This window comes from Gorilla gorilla, chromosome X (genome assembly GCF_029281585.2).
Source record: "Gorilla gorilla gorilla isolate KB3781 chromosome X, NHGRI_mGorGor1-v2.1_pri, whole genome shotgun sequence".
In the NCBI taxonomy this organism is placed as follows: domain Eukaryota; kingdom Metazoa; phylum Chordata; class Mammalia; order Primates; family Hominidae; genus Gorilla; species Gorilla gorilla.
In genome coordinates this window covers 16,199,585-16,217,563 of record NC_073247.2, presented here as the reverse complement: position 1 = coordinate 16,217,563, position 17,979 = coordinate 16,199,585, and positions in this window count along the sequence as shown.

Genomic DNA, 17,979 nt, shown 5'->3' with positions numbered 1-17,979 from the left:
CATGTTGCACAGGTGGGTCTCGAACTCCTGGGCTCAAGCAAGCAATCCTCCTGCCTCAGCCTCCCAAAGTAGGATATTTTCTTAAAAGTACGCAACTCTCCTTCAACATGTAACTTCTTGTATTCTGCCTTCCTTATTCACCCTCAGAAAAGAAAAGGGGGCTTGAGAAACCTTCTCAGCCGATTATGAAACGCATCCGTTATTTTAAAGGAGATATTAATCTCCAAGAAAAAACTCTTGGTGGGTATACCCCATGGTGTAAAACTTGGGCAATGCTAGTTATAGTTTCTTGAGTTCTCACAGGTGTCTATCCTGATTAGAAACTTGCACCCATTATTCCTGTACTTTGAAAAGTCCTGCAAAAATAACCTCACACCTTCACAACCCAAGACTTTTCTGAATCCATTTTGCTAGTTGTGACTTTCTCATCCTCTCCATATGACAGTTATTTTCAATCCATACATGTGTAGGTCTTAGGAGATCCTAGAGATATCTATGTTTGGGGAGAGAGGAAAATGCCACAAACCAGGACAACTTACTCTCTCCAGCGCTAATACTGGGAAGCATACCCTGTTCTTATACATCAAGACTTAATTCTCCACACGTAGCATTTCAAAAGCTCCAGGACAGCCACACCAAAATTTTAAATTCTTGCCAGTGGAAATCTTCCCCCAACATCATGCACTAAGTGACAGACCAGGAGTTCAAATCCAGATCTTCTGTTTACAAAGTCAGTACAAAATAGGGGGCGCACCCTAGGGTTTGTCTTGTTATTGGAGCCAAAGGTTAATGGGAAAAATAACTGTTTTTAAAAACTCAGGCTCCAGTTTAATTGACTGCTTTCTGGCTGGGAAATATTGGACTAGTCACATCCTGATCTAGAGCTACATTCCTGTCTCTATAAAATTGAACTAATAAAGCTTATTCTCCTCTCAACATTTTTTTTTTCACTGCAAGAATCAAAAGAGAAAATCCATGGGGAAGCACTATGTAAATTTGACAGCATTCTAAAGATGAAAGGTGGCATTACTACAGTTATTTTATGCTTCACTTAAAAGCTCAAAGAAAATAGTTTTTTCTTTTACTGCAAAGAGAAGTCTGCTTCTGCCTGGAATAAATTCTACTACTGAAAAACCTCAGATTATCATTTTTTTCCTTAATGAGAAGTGAATGCATTGCCTCTATTATTTTGGCCTCTGGCTTAAACGGAAAACTGAAAATGGACTTTTGTGTGAAAAGCGTATTCTATAACATGAGCTACAATACAATAGAACTTGGACAATTATCCAACTATCATGACCCCAGGATTGACGTATTACAGTCTTGTATTCATAGAACTCAGTGACACAGTGGGCGCAGGCAGGTGGACCTCCTACATGAAGGCTTACACAAGTGGAAAGTTATAGGAAATTGATCTTCTGTTGGGGAGTATTCAGTATGATATCATTCAAGGCCCCACGATCACATTTTGTCACCATGGATGATTTATTTTTACATTTGAGGGCAAGAGATATGGCTTCTCATGCATGTCATCAAGGGCAATGTCAGAACCGGGCTTTATATGACATGTCCTCACCGTATCCTTGTCAGATAGAAAGAATCAACAGTGCATGACTTCTTTTTTTCTTGATTTCCCTAATATCTGCCTTTCTCCCTGGGTCTGATGTCAATTCACTTCTTTTTCCACCCTAATCTTGTGCTGAAGCTATATCCATTGACTTATGGTTATAAGTATTGATTTATAAACACTGCACATTTATTTGCAAGCATTGATTTTGTGATAAAGCACAGGTTATTGTTTTTGGTTTACCAGCATCTCAGAGCTGATATTTCATGACATTAAATGGACTTATTGACTGGTGAGGCTTAATGTGATTTCATCAGATCAAAAACATCAGCTGGACATTTGAAATTTTTGTTCTTCTTGTACATATTGGAAATTCTGATTTTTTTTCTTTTGTTATTGTTGTTTTATCGTGAGTAAGACATACATAACACAAAATTTAACATTTTAACTCTCTTTGTGTCATTAAATACATTCACATGCTTGTGCAGCTGTTACCACCATTCATCTTCAGAACGTTTTCACCTTCCCAAACAGAAACCCTGTCCCCATTAAACAACAACTCCCCATCCCCTTCCCTGAGTCCCTGCCTTGCTCCATTCTACTTTCTGTCTCTATGAACTTGACTCCTCTAGGTACCTCATATAAGTGAAAATGACAAAGGAGTTAAAAGGAAATTATTTAGGTAGATAGTCAGAGTAAGGAAGTCCTCGGTAAGGCTTCCCTTTCAATAAAAATAAGCCTGCAAATCATTTCTTTTGTAACAAAGAGCAGCCTGTAAAATTATGTTACAGACATAGATAAGCAAGCTGGAAGCTTGCATGGGTGAATACCAGCTGCTGTGCCAATAGGAAAAGGCTACCTGGGGGCCAGACGCATTCAGCATGGAGGCTCCATCTTCCCTTTTCCTTATTAACCACATGTATAGTAAGGAACAGACAACATGGCGCTGGCCAGGGAAGACCCCATCTGCATAATAAAAGATTAGGGTGGAATGGCCAGCTTCTTTGTGTGCTATCCAGATGTCACACCTGGTCCGACCAATTTCTTGGGCCCTATGTAAATCGGACACCATCTCCTCCAGGAGGTGTCTACAAAACCTGTAGATTTCACCACAAAACCGGAAGACCCACTTGAGTGTCCCTCTATCTCTCTAGGAGAGACAGCTATTCTCTTTCCTTTTTCTTTTAACTATTAAACCTCTGCTCTCAAACTCACTCCTTGTTTTCTCTGCATCCTCAATTCCCTTGGAGTGAGACAACGAACCTCAGGTGTTTGGCCCAGACAACAATGCCACTTCAAAACCATGCAAGATTTGTTCTTTTGTGACTGGTTTATATCACTGAGCAAAATGTCCTCAAGGTTCATTCATCCCTGTTGTCATCTGCATCAGAACCTCTTTCCTTTTTAAGGCTGAATAAATATTTCCAGGCATTTGGATTTTAAGAGTGATCATTTTCATTATTAGATAATAATTGTTTCTAAATTTCATGTTCGTGATAAGCCGTATTCTCCTTGAAAAGTCTACAAGACACAGTGATGTGAGTTGGACAGAGGTGGACACTGTTCACTTGGGTGAACTTTGCTATGGTTTATGCAGCTGTTTTTCTAACTGGACTGCAGAGCTGCTGAGAGACAGGACGTGTTCCACTTATATCTATTTCTGGTCTGGCGCCTTCCCACAAGATCTTTCATTTAACAGGAACTCAGCAAATGAGTGACATCCTGTACTAGTCAATGCTCCAGTTGTAAGAATTAAAGGAAGAGGAAAGAAACATGAAAGGTGGCTTGCCAGTCAAGACAGGTTTATTTTAGAGACAACAAACCTGAGAAGAGCTTCTGGCCGAGTTAGGTCAGAGCCCACTCTCTTACAGACTAAGAGTTTTTAAGGATTCAGGGTGGGAGCGTTTATCAGAGGCTTGGACTACTTCTGTGTCTCTTTGTTGTGCTTATCCAGGAGGGAGAGTTGTGTGTCTGTTCCCATACATCTTTCTGCAGCTGCAGGCATACCCCCTGAGTCTGCTTTTAGCTTCCCTATCTTAGTGCACCTGAAGAGAAAGGAATGTGCTTACTAAGGCCCACTGTTTTACTGGGGCCCAGTGTATGAGGGTGAAGTTTGGCGGTTACCCAAGAGACTTTCCCTCCAACTCCCTCTGTGCCTGAGCTGTCTTTTCTGTGTTTTACTGTCTGCTCTTTCTGGCTGCTTGTAGTTAGAAGAGAAGTGATTTCCTTGAAATGCTTGGGGCTAGAAAGGGAGCTGGAACTTAAAGTGGCGGTGTTTGTCCAAGATGATGGTGCTCCTGTTCTGTCACCAGTGAAGATATTAAATGTGTTTAAGCTTCGCTATGGGTTGAATTGTGCCTCTCCCAAAATTCATATAGTGAAGCTTTAGCCGCAGTTTCTCAGAATGTGACTTTATTTGTAGGTAGCGTCTTTCAAAAAAATGATCACTGGAGTGGGCTCTGATCCAATAGGACTGGTGTCCTTATAAGAAGACGATATTAGGACACAGACACCCACAGAGGGATAACCTTCTGAGGACACAGGGAAAAGATGACATGAAAAAGCCAAAGAGAGAGGCCTGAGGAGGAACCAGCTCTGCCCACACCTTGATCTCAGACTTCCAGCCTCCAGGAACGTGGGAGAGTAAATGTCTGCTGTTTTTAAGCCACCTAGTCTTTGGTATTCTGTGATAGCAGCCTGAAATGGACTAAGACATCTCATAAGAAGATGAGAAGAGAACACAGACACACACAGAGGGACGACCCTGTGAAGACGCAGGGAGAAGATGGCATCTACAAGCCAAGGAGAGAGGCCTCAGGAGGAACTAGCCCTGACCACACCTTGATTTGGACTTCCAGCCTGCAGGGCTGTGAGAGAGTAAATGTCTATTTGTTAAGCCACCCAGTTTGTGGCATTTTGTTATGGCAGCCCTAGCAAATGAATACATGGTTAAATTTAAAAGTATACGAAATATAAATCATATTCATATTATGGTCAAGATGGAAGTAGCTGGCAACCTTGACAAGGGGAGTTTCTGTGAATCGCTGGCCATGGGAATGGAATTGAAATGGGTTGGAGGCAGCATGGCTGGTAAGAAACGAAAAACTGGAGACAATGATACTGCAACCTCCCTTTCCCCCTATTTTCTTTATTTTTCAAGTGCCACCCTTCTAAGAAGGGTCCTGGAGTTTCTCCATTTGATGAGAGTAAGATGTTTGTGTGATTCATTGTGGAAACACATGCTGAGATCCCCTGGAAGCAGGGTGGAGGAACATCTTTACTGTGTGCCCTTTTCTATGAAGAGTACACATTGGGCTGGTTACTGTGTGGAACCCTGAAAATGACCTCTTGGTCCTTCTTATAAGGACAGAGTTGGACACTGTTCACTTGAGAGACTTCTTTACTAGGGTTGATGCAGCTGTTTCTCTAACTAGACTTGAGGCCTTCACCTGCCTTTTGTAGATAACAAATTACAAATTAACACAAAACAAACACTAAATGTGGGTGATGAGTGAGTTGGACAGCTTGGGTTGAAATCCCTGCTTCACCTTTATGGGGCTATCTGATTGTGGATAAATTACTCAATTTCCCTGTGCCTCCTCAGACTCCCATATCTATAAAATTTGGAGAACATTAGGACCTACTTCACAGGGCTGCTATGAGGATTGAATGCATTACTACATAAAAAGTGATGTTTAAAAAATCACCTTTCAGAGACAACATACACAACTCCAGTGATGGAAAAGCCCAGACTACAGGGACTGTATAGATTTCACTACAGGGACTACTATACAATTCATCCATGTAACCAAGAACCACATGTACCTATAAAGCTACCGAAATTTTAAAAATAAATGAATACATTTTAAAAAATAAAAAATAAATAAAAATATTTTTAAAAGTAATGTTTAAAGCACCACAAACATAGGACGTACAGATAGACAATAGCCATTATTACTGTATCAAATATCAGACCTAGAAAAGTTGCAGAATAATTCTAATAATTCCCCAATGTACTGACAATGACATTTTAAAATAGGTCACTCAATCTTATTTGCATGTATAATTCTGTACATAAAATTTGAAGTAGCCTCTTCGGAAATATGATTAAGGAGAAAAAACCCCAGGTTCTAGTGATTTTCCAGGTGAATTCTGCCAAACATTAAAAGGAAAATTAACATCGATTTTACACAGTGTCTTTCAGAAAGTAGAAGAAAAGAAGACACTTCAAAATTTTTTTTTTTTTTTTTTTTGAGATAGTCTCTCGCTCTGTCACCCAGGCTGGAGTGCAATGGTGTGATCTTGGCTAACTGCAACCTCCCCCTCCGGGCTCCAACCATCCTCCCAACTCAGACTCCTGAGTAGCTGGGACTACAGGTGAGTGCTACCACAGCCTGGCTAATTTTTGTACTTTTGGTAGAGACTGTTTCACCATTTTGCCCAGGCTGGTGTTAAACTACTGGCCTCCAGTGATCCTCTTGCCTCAGCCTCCCAAAGTGCTAGGATTACAGGCATGAGCCACCGTGCCCGGCCCAAAATCTTTTTATGAGGGCTGTATTTATTATCTTAATACCCATATCAAAGACAATGCAAAAGAAATAAAATACAAAATTGTAGCCAGGCACGGTGGCTCACACCTGTAATCCTAGCACTTTGGGAAGTCGAGGCAGGAGGATTACTTGAGGCCAAGTGTTTGAGACCAGCCTAGGCAACATGGTGAAACCCCATCTCTACCAAAAATACAAAAATTAGCTGGAGTGCAGTGTCACATGCCTGTAGTCCCAGCTACTCCAGAGACTGAGTTGGGAGGATGGTTGGAGCCTAGGGGGCAGAGGTTATTGTGAGCCAAGATTGCACTACTGCACTCCAGCCTGGGTGACAGAGGGAGACCCTGTAAAAAAAAAAAAAAAAATACAGAGAGAGAGAAGAAAGAAAGAAAGAAAGAAAGAAAGAAAGAAAGAAAGAAAGAAGGAAAGAAAGAAAGAAGGAAAGAAAGAAAGAAGGAAAGAAAGAAAGAAAGAAAGAAAAGAAAGAAAGAAAGAAGAAAGCAAGAAAGAAAATATAAAATTATAGACCAATATGGCTCTTGAATTGAGCCACAAATCTCCTCAACAAAATGGTAGCATAAGGATGGTTTGGACATTATAACTTTGGAGTAATCATTTTAAAATGCAAATCTCTAAGAGCTATACTTTCTTCCTGCTGTGAGGATGGCTTACCAGTCGCTGAAGATTCAGGCCTTCAGCCCATTGCAATGAACACATACAACAGGAAAGAGGGATGAATCTTTGTATTTTCAGTTACCAGATTTTGAGGATACTTGTTATGATGGAAAGATAAATCTCATCCTGACTGACAGCCCCTAATTGGGAATGTTTGGGGATGTCGAATTATACTCATAGGGAGCTACTGAATTTTGTATGATTTTATTTTATTTGAAGATTCCTGCATTGCTGTTCAGTAGTGCAAACAGGTAGTCATTTTCTTTTCAGTGTGCTCTTTTCTGGTCACTTTTGGTGTGCCATAAGGTCTCATTGGAAGGGCTATCACTGGAGTCATGTTTTAGATCACCTGGCAAATAGACTTCAATCTCTGAGATGCAAGAATGAAGAGAAATTGTTAGTTTCCATCTTGCAGCTTTTTTTCTTTATTGATTGCCATTTTCTATTTTTCTCATTAATTTCTAGCATACTAAATTGTGATTAGAAATTATGCACCTTTCCTAACTTTTCAAAATTACATAATGTACTTAAATTTATAGAATAATACATTTTTAAATATTTTAAAAGCTTTCCGTATATTTATTTTTGTTATTTATAGAGGCAGTGGGTTAAAACAATACATGAAGTTAATCTCTTTCCATCCTTTGTTCTTTCTTGAAAAAATTTGTTGTTTCACTTTTCAGTAAAATTCTTTTTAAAAGTCTTAATTTTTACAGATGATTTGGATAGTCAAATTAGAAAAATAATGTGGTCTTGGGAATAATTGGACCAAAACCACCAAAATATTCCTTATTGAATAAAGTACATACCTACCTAGAAAAAATATTTGGCTCTAAGACAATACAGACACATGTTGAGGGAAATACTATTAAAGAAGTTTTAAAACAAAATGACAAATCTAGGGAATAAAAAGAAACAGATCTAGTATTTAGTATACTGACCATATCTAGTATTTAGTATACTGACTGAATTTGAGAATCTCTCCCTTTCCTTTTCTACCTTTTTTACTTTACTCAATCATCAACCACAAACAAATGGATGCATCAAAATACATGAAGCAGATTCAAACGACTGAGTGAACATTTTCTTCTATTATTGATAATATATTTTCTTATATTGAGAAATTGCTATAACAGTTTAAAAGTAAATAAAAACTTACACAATGCCAAATTAACTAGTTAGAAAACAGCTGGGTGGAAAGCTTTGCCTAATACTTCTGTGTAACTATGATCCTTTCTATCCACATTGACATGAATGAGAATTTAGCCTTGGTGTGACATAAAGACTGCTTTAACATATTTCAATTTACCCTTCTTTAGTACCTTTCACGTCTCTCCAATCTCAATTGAAAATTAAATTTACTAATCTGAACTTTATGCTCCAATTTAAAAAAAACCCTGCTCTTATTAAATGGCAACTATTAGTCATCCGTGAAATTTTGTTTTTTAACTTCTTCATGGAAGATGAGTTATTGGAGCAAGAAACTAATCAACATTATTATAAATTCAGATAATCGTTGGTGGGGGGGTGTCTTTGAATACACTTTACAGTAAGAAAGCTCCTTATTGGAATATTGGGACACACTTTTGTTCATACATGTGTAGGTGAAGGTAATAATGAGTAGCTTCTTGTAGAACCAAATGAGGAAAAGTGAATTTCATATATTTTGTCTCAGTCTTTCTCTCTCTCTCTCTCTCTCTCTCTCTCTCTCTGCGTGTGTATGTGTGTGTGTGTTGAGAGAGAGAGAGAGAGAGACAGAGAAGGACAGAGACAAAGAGACAGAGAGAGAAACAGAAACAGTCTGTTTTTGTCTCTACTGAATGCATAGAAAATGTATACAAATTGTCATTTGAGCTTTAAATTCCATGAAACATATATTTAATTAAAAAATGAGAATGGTGTGAGTCATCTGTTTCCAGTTAATTTTATGAGTAAGTTACTCATTACGTTTTTTCAAACAGTCATTAAAATAATCTGTGAAAATGGAAATTTAAAACAAGGCTTTCAGTTTTGAGTTTGTTTTCTTGCTAGGGATTATGATGAATATATGAGTCACAGGACGGTTGCCATGAGAAAGTGGCTTTTACGAGTGAGAAGACACAAATCCTGTTAATTACAAAGACTATCCTATCACATCATTGTAGGAGGAAACGCAAATAACTTGGTAAGAGTCAGGGCTTAAGCAACAGGTGTTATAAGACCAACAGGTCAATGTGTCTGCACCATAATGTGGTTGGGTAACCAATTACACTGAGACAGCAGGGTTTGCAGCAGAGAAAGAGTTTGTGATTGCAGTGCACTGAGAAAGGAGATGGGAGAAGACCCTCAAATCCATCTTCCCAAGGAGTTCTAGGCTAGAGCTTTTAAGGAGATCATGGAGCACAAGGGACTGGAACATTGAGATCAGTGATTGGTTGGGGTAATGAGGATGAAGTCATCAGGGTGTAGAAACTGTATTCTTTGGAGAGTCAGATCCTCGTGGGATCCTTCAGACCAGCTAAGGCAGTAGTTTGATTGATATGCAGGACCTGAAAGAATATCTTAAAGGGAAAACATAATGTTTCATCATGTCCTTGTGCTTCAAAATGATAAGAAAAGATGAGATAATTAATTAGTATTGATTCCTCCTTGTCCCATAAATGCAAGTACTGAGGGATGGTTGCTGTCATTACATTTACACAGTGGAATTCCCATTGGGTGTTTCAATCATTCTAACCACTATGGCTGAAATGATTAACTCATAGTCTCAATATCTCCAGTTACTGCATTTTTCTACTCATCAATTCTTTATTAACCAGATAGCAACAGTTACATTACATAAACCATATGAGTTACTCTTCAGTATTATGGCATATCAGACCATGAAAGTTGTACATTTATCCTCCATCCTGTATTATTTATTTAATTTTTAAAATGTGCTATTTTGTCATCCTTGATGAATTTTGGCTAGTAACTAGTGACAATTTTTTATCTTGTTGAAGCAGTGTTAAACATGTACAATGTTAGGATATTCAAGGGCTCAACTGATTTTTGAGTAATTTTCTGATTGCTATTGAATTCTGTTATTGGCAGGCTTGATTTATATGAATATCCTGTTTCAGATATTTCAGTTACATGTTTAAAAGCTGCACTTGAATCTCAGCAGAGAAAAATTATCCACATAAGAGAGCAATTCAGATTCTATGAGATGTTATATTTAAGAATATATGTTTATTCTATGTTGCATTTCATAATGCATGTATTATAGATTTCTTATAGCCTGGAGATAATTATATTTAAGGGAAGTCACTGAAAAACGCTTGTTACGGGCACAAGCCACAACAAAACAGGCTCGCTCTGTCACCCAGGCTGGAGTGCAGTGGTGCGATCTCAGCTCATTGCAACCTCCACCTCCCTGGTTCAAGCAATTCCCCTACCTCAGCCTCCTGATTAGCTGGGATGACAGGGACACACCAACACATCTGGCTACTTTTTTTTGTATTTTTAGTAGAGACAGGGTTTCATCATGTTGGCCAGACTGGTCTCGAACTCCTGACCTCAGGCAATCCGCCCTCCTCAGCCTCCCAAAGTGCTGGGATTACAGGCGTGGGCCACTGCGCCTGGCCCACATTTTACTTTTTAACACCTACTTTAATTAACCTTTTTAACCTCGTTATCCTCTGCATCATTACTGGCAGATCATGCACAGATGAGACTCGAATCTATAAATTAATTCCTGGAATATGTAAAACAGCATTCACATGTTCATGTTTCTCTTGCCATCAGATCTTTTAAATTGTTACAGCGTCTAATATTGATTGACGTCATTCAAACCTAAGATAAGATTTTAGATGTTGGCAATAATATTGCTTTGTAATTTTTTTTTGAGGCAGGGTCTTACTCTGTCACCCAGGCTGGAGTGCAGTGGCACAATCATGGCTCATTGCAGCCTTGACTGCAGGGCCCCAAGCGATCCTCCCGCCTCAGCCTCCTGAATTGCTGGGACTACAGGCATGTGCCACCATGCCTGGATAATTTTTATTTTTATTTTTTGTACAGATGGAGTCTCACTATGCTGTCCAGGCTGGTCTCGATCTCCTGGCCTCAAATGATCCTCCTGCCTCAGCCTCCCAAAATGCTGGAGTTCCAGCATAAGCCACCACACCTGGCCTTTGCTTTGTATTTTTAATATGTTCCATGACTGAGTTGATTTTGTGGGAGTTCTTCAATATGCTATCAATACTGAGGCTTTGTGTGGTCAAAGACTGTTTTAAAATGTAGGTTTGATTATTACTGAGATATGGCAAGGCCAAGAGATCAGGAGATAACTGCTATAAACAGTTTGTTGCTCACAGTTCCTAAGAGTTGAGAGCATGCCACACCATGGAGGGCCACATGGGAGAGCACCAGCATTGATCAGGAGGCAGCGTGGGTGTGATCAAAAAGGCATGGCATAGCAAGAGTTTTTTGCGTTTTTCACATGAATAAATGGGTGAGGCAAGGTAAGTAGGTTTAGGATTGGCTGGTTTTAATAATTTCAGCAGAATCCCGCGTGTAGGGGCTTCCCCTAGTTGTCTCATACCTGGTCCTGGGATGATGAGGACAATGAAATAGAAATGTGGAGTGTGAGAGACCAGTAAAGGAGGTGGTTAGGGTGTGGCCTCTGGGCTGGTTGATTTGCATATGAAAGGCACGCTTGTACTGATTCTTTAGTATCTCTAGGAAGTGGCTAATTCTAGGAGTTACAGCTCCCTCAAGGTCAACAAAGCCCCAAAAAGTCAAAGCATTAGAATTAAATTCATGCTTACAACAAAAACATTTGCCTTATATATCTTTCCATAGTGTATTCATTTTAAGATCATTTCCATTTGCTTCTTGGGTTGTATTTAAGACTGTAGTTATATAGATGCTTATTAATTCTCGATATTCAATGTCTTCTCAGCAGCAGGGATCTCTTTCCACTCCTTATTTCCTCAGTCCACCTCTGATTTTGGCAGCAACCAAAGTGGACAACTCCAAGTGGTCTCTGACTCATCTTTAATCCATGTAGATCCAGTAGAGTAAAACATTCTACTCTAGGCAAGCACCATGCATCTTTCTGCATTCTGGCCCAAGTTCTTCCATGCCATGTGAGCTCATGTGGTCTTTGAAAATACTTGGGAAGTTGAAGAGAGTCACCATCCCTTAGGATAACTGCTCATACATGGTGGGCAAGATTCAATTTTCTTAACGATGTCCCACATCTCTCAGAAGCAGCTGGCATCATCATGAAAATAAATGTATCCATTATGGTATCAGTTAAGATGTTTGCTCTGGGATAAAATCCTGCAGGGATGGGACACCGACTTTCAAGATGCATTTTATGCAGCTAACCAACTACCTATATATGATGCTCTGTCCCCAATATCTAGTAGTACACACATATCCAGGAACAATTGTGTGATAATAGGTGTGTCCCTTTTTGTCACCATTCCCAGCTATGCTTTTGCAGAATTTGGGGCTCCCTTATGTGCAACTGGCCAGTCTGCAACATGGCAGTCCCGGTTCCCAGGCATCAGGATACATCCAAGGTTTGCTCTCAACCTGAATGTACACTTACCACATGATCACCTTAGGCTGTTCATGGCAGTGGGCCAGAAGCAAATAAATGAGATATTATATTGACAGAAGCTTATCCTTAAGTGTTAGAGATGATGCATTATAATGGGGGCAGGGAGGAGCATGTCTGGAACTTGGGACATTTACTAGGTTATGGTCCAATAAAGCAAAGCAAGGCAATGGAAGGGACATGCCTTGTCTCAGATGAGACTTTACACCTTGGGCATTTGAGTTAATGCTGGAATGAATCAAGAGTTTGGGGGACTGTTGGGAAGGCCTCATTGTATTTTGCAATGTGAGAAGGACATGAGATTTGTGAGGGATCGCGTAGAATGATATAGTTTGGATATTTGTCCCTGCCAAATCTCATGTTGAATCGTAATCCCCAATGTTGGAAGTGGGGCCTGGTGGGAGGTTTTTGGGTCATGGGGGTGGAGCTTTCATGGCTTGGTGCTATCTTTGCAATAGTTCTTGTGTTCTCATGATATCTGGTCATTTAGAAGTTTATGGCACCTCACCCTTGATCTTTTTCTTGCTCTGTTCTTGTGATGTGATGTGTCTGCTCCCCTTCTGCCTTCTGCCATGATTAGAAGCTTCCTGAGGCCTCCCCAGAAGCAGAGGCTGCTATGCTTCCTGTGCAACCTGTAGAGCCCTGAGACAATTAAACCTCTTTTCTTATAAATTGACCAGTGTCAAATATTTCTTTATAGCAGTGCAAGAATGGCCTATTACACTGGTATTTCTGTGGAAGAGATGTGAAGATGTGTCTCTTTCTAATCCAGAGACCAATTTACAGAAAAATATTTCTCTATTAAATTAAAATAATTATTGCCTTCTATCCACTATTTGTGTGAATATCTGGTAGTTTCTCCTTATCTTTAAGGCTCATAATATATAGAATAGCAGCTTATAACATAACATTCTGATAGTGTAAAATTAAACTTTCCAAGCTATAAAACTACTCACCAGTCATTTATAGAGAAGTGACCTTTTCATTTCATTTATTTATTTATTTCCTTGGCCGGAACAAAAAATCCTTTTTTATTTCTTTTGTAGGCATGAAACATCCATCACCTTTGGAATTTGCATGTACTTGTTCTTTGAGGTTACCTTTTGTGTTTTATAGCCCACAAATGCAAAGACTTAATATCTTATGAAAACCGAAGCCAAGAGGAAAACATACTGATTTTCAAAAGAGGTGAACGTAATTTCTGTCTGGCTTCTCTTCTTTGTTTGATGCTTTTGCATTTGAATGTTAGAGTGGATGCTTTTGGTGTGGAGGATGCTTATACAATGATATTTACACCCAGTCAAATATCTCCCACTGTATTGATGTGTTTTGTTAAAATAGGCAATCTATTATGAAATATATTTTTTTCTTTAAAATTTAGAATAGGACAGAGAGGAAATATTAAAATGAAAATTTCAGTTTGGTATTTTGTTCCCATTTAGCTTGTTTTTAAAAACCTCTGAATTCTTTCAAAGACCCTTCTGAATTGGTTAGGATAAAGCAAATTTGGTAAATCTACTTTCAGATTCTAGACCACTTTTCCCTATTAAGATACTGATTTCAGTAAAACTACCTTGATTTTTCTCCTCTGGCACTGATAACTTTTCTATCGCTGACTCAACTTCAGTGTTTACTTCCAACCTCTCATTTCCTGCCCCAAGATATTCACAACAGAAAATGACATAGCTCTGATTTTTAGAAAGTGATTATTACAAACACCAGTAGACATTAAAAGTAGAAATATTCATGGTTTCATCATTGGATTCACTTGGGATCAGTGTCCTATATGTTGCTTTCTTTATTTCGTATCAAATCCAACTTCAATTTCTACAGAAGACTTACTTTATCAGTTGTACAGCATTTTCCTTCTCTCTCTGCTGCATCTTGTGTTTATCCGAGAACTGTACACAGAATGTATTTTACTGAAAAAGTCCACAAATTCAGAAGTCATCATGGAGATACAGATAAGGGTTTAAGAATAGGGCATGTGTTTTTATTTTATCACAACTGGCTCACCTTTCAGTGACTATCGGTTGTGTTGGTGCTGGAGGGGTTACTGAATCAGAACGCTTAAAAACGTTAAATACGGAAGAATAGTAGACTGTCCTGAGAGCGGGCATTGTATCACGGGGTAGGACGGTGAGGGGATGCTTGATGACTCTGTTGTTGCAATAGTCAAATTTTCATTATGAAAATTGTGCTACTAAAAACGAACAAGCAAACAAAAACATTCCTCCAATGCATGAAGAAAAACATTTAGCTTCTTGAATTTGAATTTTTCAGAAGCAGAGAGAAACCTTCTCAAAGTCATGAGCTCTCTTCAGATTTGCTTTATGTTTGTGCTGTCTGGCCTTGTTTCTGATCAAGATTTATGGGTATATGCCTTTTGCATATTTTCTGAAATCTTGAAAGAAAAATTCAGGTCTCTAACCTCTTTCTTCCTTTACAGCTTTTCACATTCTTTAATTGAACAAACGTGTACCCTAATCTTAGTTGAGTGCTAAAGGGTTGTGTATTTTCTACAGGGCTGAATTCTAAACATGCCATTCTCATAAGTGCTGAAGGGTAAAATTAAAATTTCTACTGTATTGAACATAACCCTTTTAACTTCTCAAAAGGTGTAAATATTATTCTTGGGCTAAATTGATAAGCTATTTAGATCACTGCAGAAACTTGTTTCTGTCTATTCAATATCAAATGCACAAAATTGCAGTTTAGGGCTTAAGAGGCTAACACAAATGACATAGTAGGTGCCTGTGCTCTGTTTGGAGAATTCTAGATTTCAAATTAACTCTGTATAACAAGGGAGAAACAAAAAAAGAAAAGAAGTATAATGAAGAGAAACCAATGTAATTTTAAATATTCTAGGAGAAAAATTTAAAAGATAACTTCACAAAGACATTTTACCATCAAAAGAGAGGATGGTGTTTCATTTTGCTTCTTTGATGTTGTTTGCATTAGATTTCTGAGTTTTTCTGCCATCCTTCCAATGAGGGTATAACTTTCTACATTTTTGCTATGTGCAAAAATCTGAAGTCTTAGTGTCTTCATGTTTCTCTCTTTCTTGCTGTTGCTACAGCTGTTAAAAATTATTGTCCATGTAGTGAATTGAATTGTGTCACCCCAAAAGTTATGTTGACATCCTCCATCCTGACAACTGTGGCTTTGACTTTATTTGGAAATAGGGTCTCTCTTTAAAGAGGTAATGAAGGTGCAAGTTAAGAGGAGGTCATGCTGGAGTGAAGTGCAGCCTTAATCCAGCATGACAGGCGTCTTTATAACAAGAGAAGATGAAACCGACACTGCAAAATTGTAACTGAGATGGTGACAGACATCTGACCTAACCAACTCCATCTTGCTTCTAACCTCCAAACTGTCCTTGTTGACTCCTGGGCGTAGGCTGAACTAACTTTGGGGAGGAATTTAGTTTATATAGTTTATAGTTTAAAACAAAGATGATAACAGCCCTTTGCCAAAACAAAGCTCCTTCTTGCCTGGGGACTAGACTGCCTTTGTAGGACTAACAAATTAGCCACAAGATTGGAAATTATGGTGTAGGAGTCAGGCAGCTGGAGGCTACAGGATTCTGACCCTCCCTAAACTGCTCCTAAGATCAGCGCTTAGTATTATTTTGCAGACCCTGCACTTGATGAATCAGCTGGCACCACCCAGATCGATAAACTGTCTCATCTGATCTTGTCGTCCCCCACCCCAGGAACCGACTCAGTGCAAAAGGACAGTTTCAATTCCCTATGATTTTATCTCCGACCCAACCAGTCAGCACTCTTGACACACTGGCCTTCCCCCACCCACCAAATTATTCTTAAAAATCCTGATCCCTGAATGCTCAGGGAGACTGATTTGAGTAATAATAAAACTACTGTCTCCCACACAGCTGGCTCTGCATGAATTGCTCTTTATTGCAATTCCCCTGTCTTGAGAAATCGCTTCTGTCTAGGCAGCGGGCAAGGTGAGCCCATTGGGCAGTTACAAGGAGACACGGAGACACAGAGACACAAAGACAGACACACAAAAAAGAGACTGTCATGTGAAAAGACAGACACACAGAGAGAACATTGTAAGAAGACAGAGGAGGAGATTGGAGAGAAGCAACTGTGAGCCAAGGAACACCAAAGTCTGCAGGAAACCCCAAAAACTAGGAACAGGGCATGGAACAGATTCTACCCATATTCTCAGGAAGAGTCCCTGCCAACACCTGGAATTCAAACTTCTGGATTCCAGATCTGTGAGTGAATACATGTCTGTTGTTCCCAGCTATCCACAGTCCCAGGAATCTAATTCAGTCATTATTTGTTTGTCTTTCCCCATATTTATATGTCCCATGGTTGAATCTTTGTCATCGATTTCCATTTTCTGATTCATTATCTCTCCGGCTACTTTTCTTTTTTCCACTTGTGATTTCTTTTCCCTGCTTCCTCCCTAACTGTCAAGACACAGAGTCAATTGGGAAGAGGGAGAAGGGCATGAAGAACCCTGTGGTTTTCTCCCTGCATAGCCCATGTGCTAGAGAGGACATGAATCTACACCCTTCCTTCCTGCAGGGAGTTGAGTGGATTCCATAGGTATAATATGTTCTTTTTTCTTTCTTTCTTTCTTTTTTTTTTTTTTTTTGAGACAGAGTCTGGCTCTGTGGCCCAGGCTAGAGTGCAGTGGCATGATCTTGGCTCACTGCAACCTCTGCCTCCAGGGTTCAAGCGATTCTCCTTGCCTCAGCCTCCTGAGTAGCTGGGATTACAGGTGCACACCACCATACCTGGATAATTTTTGTGTTTTTAGTAGAGACAGAGTTTCACCATGTTGGCCAGGCTGGTCTCAAACTCCTGACCTGAAGTGATCCACTTGCCTCAGCCTCCCAAAGTGCTGGGATTACGGGCATAAGCCACAGGACCAAACCTCAGAAAATACGTTATACTAGTAAAGCAATACTCAAAACCCATTTTCCTTTCCTTGTTAGCAATGTGATGTCTCACTTTCCTGTCCTAGCTCCTCGCATTTGCAAAACAAATTTCTATATTTTATCATATTATGCAAATTATGACCATGATTTTCCTCTCACTCAGAGAGCTTAAGAAATGCTTTTTCTACCTGCATTCAAACAGTGTGTATATATTGAAGTGTATGTACTGAAGAATATACAGTAGTTATTTTACACATTGAGACTGGAAACTAGCTTTTTCTATGCATTTTCATTTTTGTTTAAAGGAGGTTATGTGAGCTCAGTGGTTATTGAACTCATTAAGTCCTTCCCATCCAACACAGAGATTAAAGGGTAGATTTTTTTTTCCATGCTCACTGTAAGAGTACTCATAAGTGTGTCTGCTGGAGCCAGTAACTTCATCAATTAAAACTTGTTTGCTTTAAACATTATCATTTGAGACTCAACATAGATTAATAGGTTAAAAAAAGCACAATAACCATAATAATTAGAACAACTGTAGTAACACATGCTTTAATCCCTCATGACGTTGTCATTTAGTATCTCACATCAAAGAAAAATTATATTGTCTCATTGCAGCTTTAAATTATTTCTTCAAATATTTTATAATAAAAGAGCGCATTTTGTCCAAAAGTTTTGTGCCTGA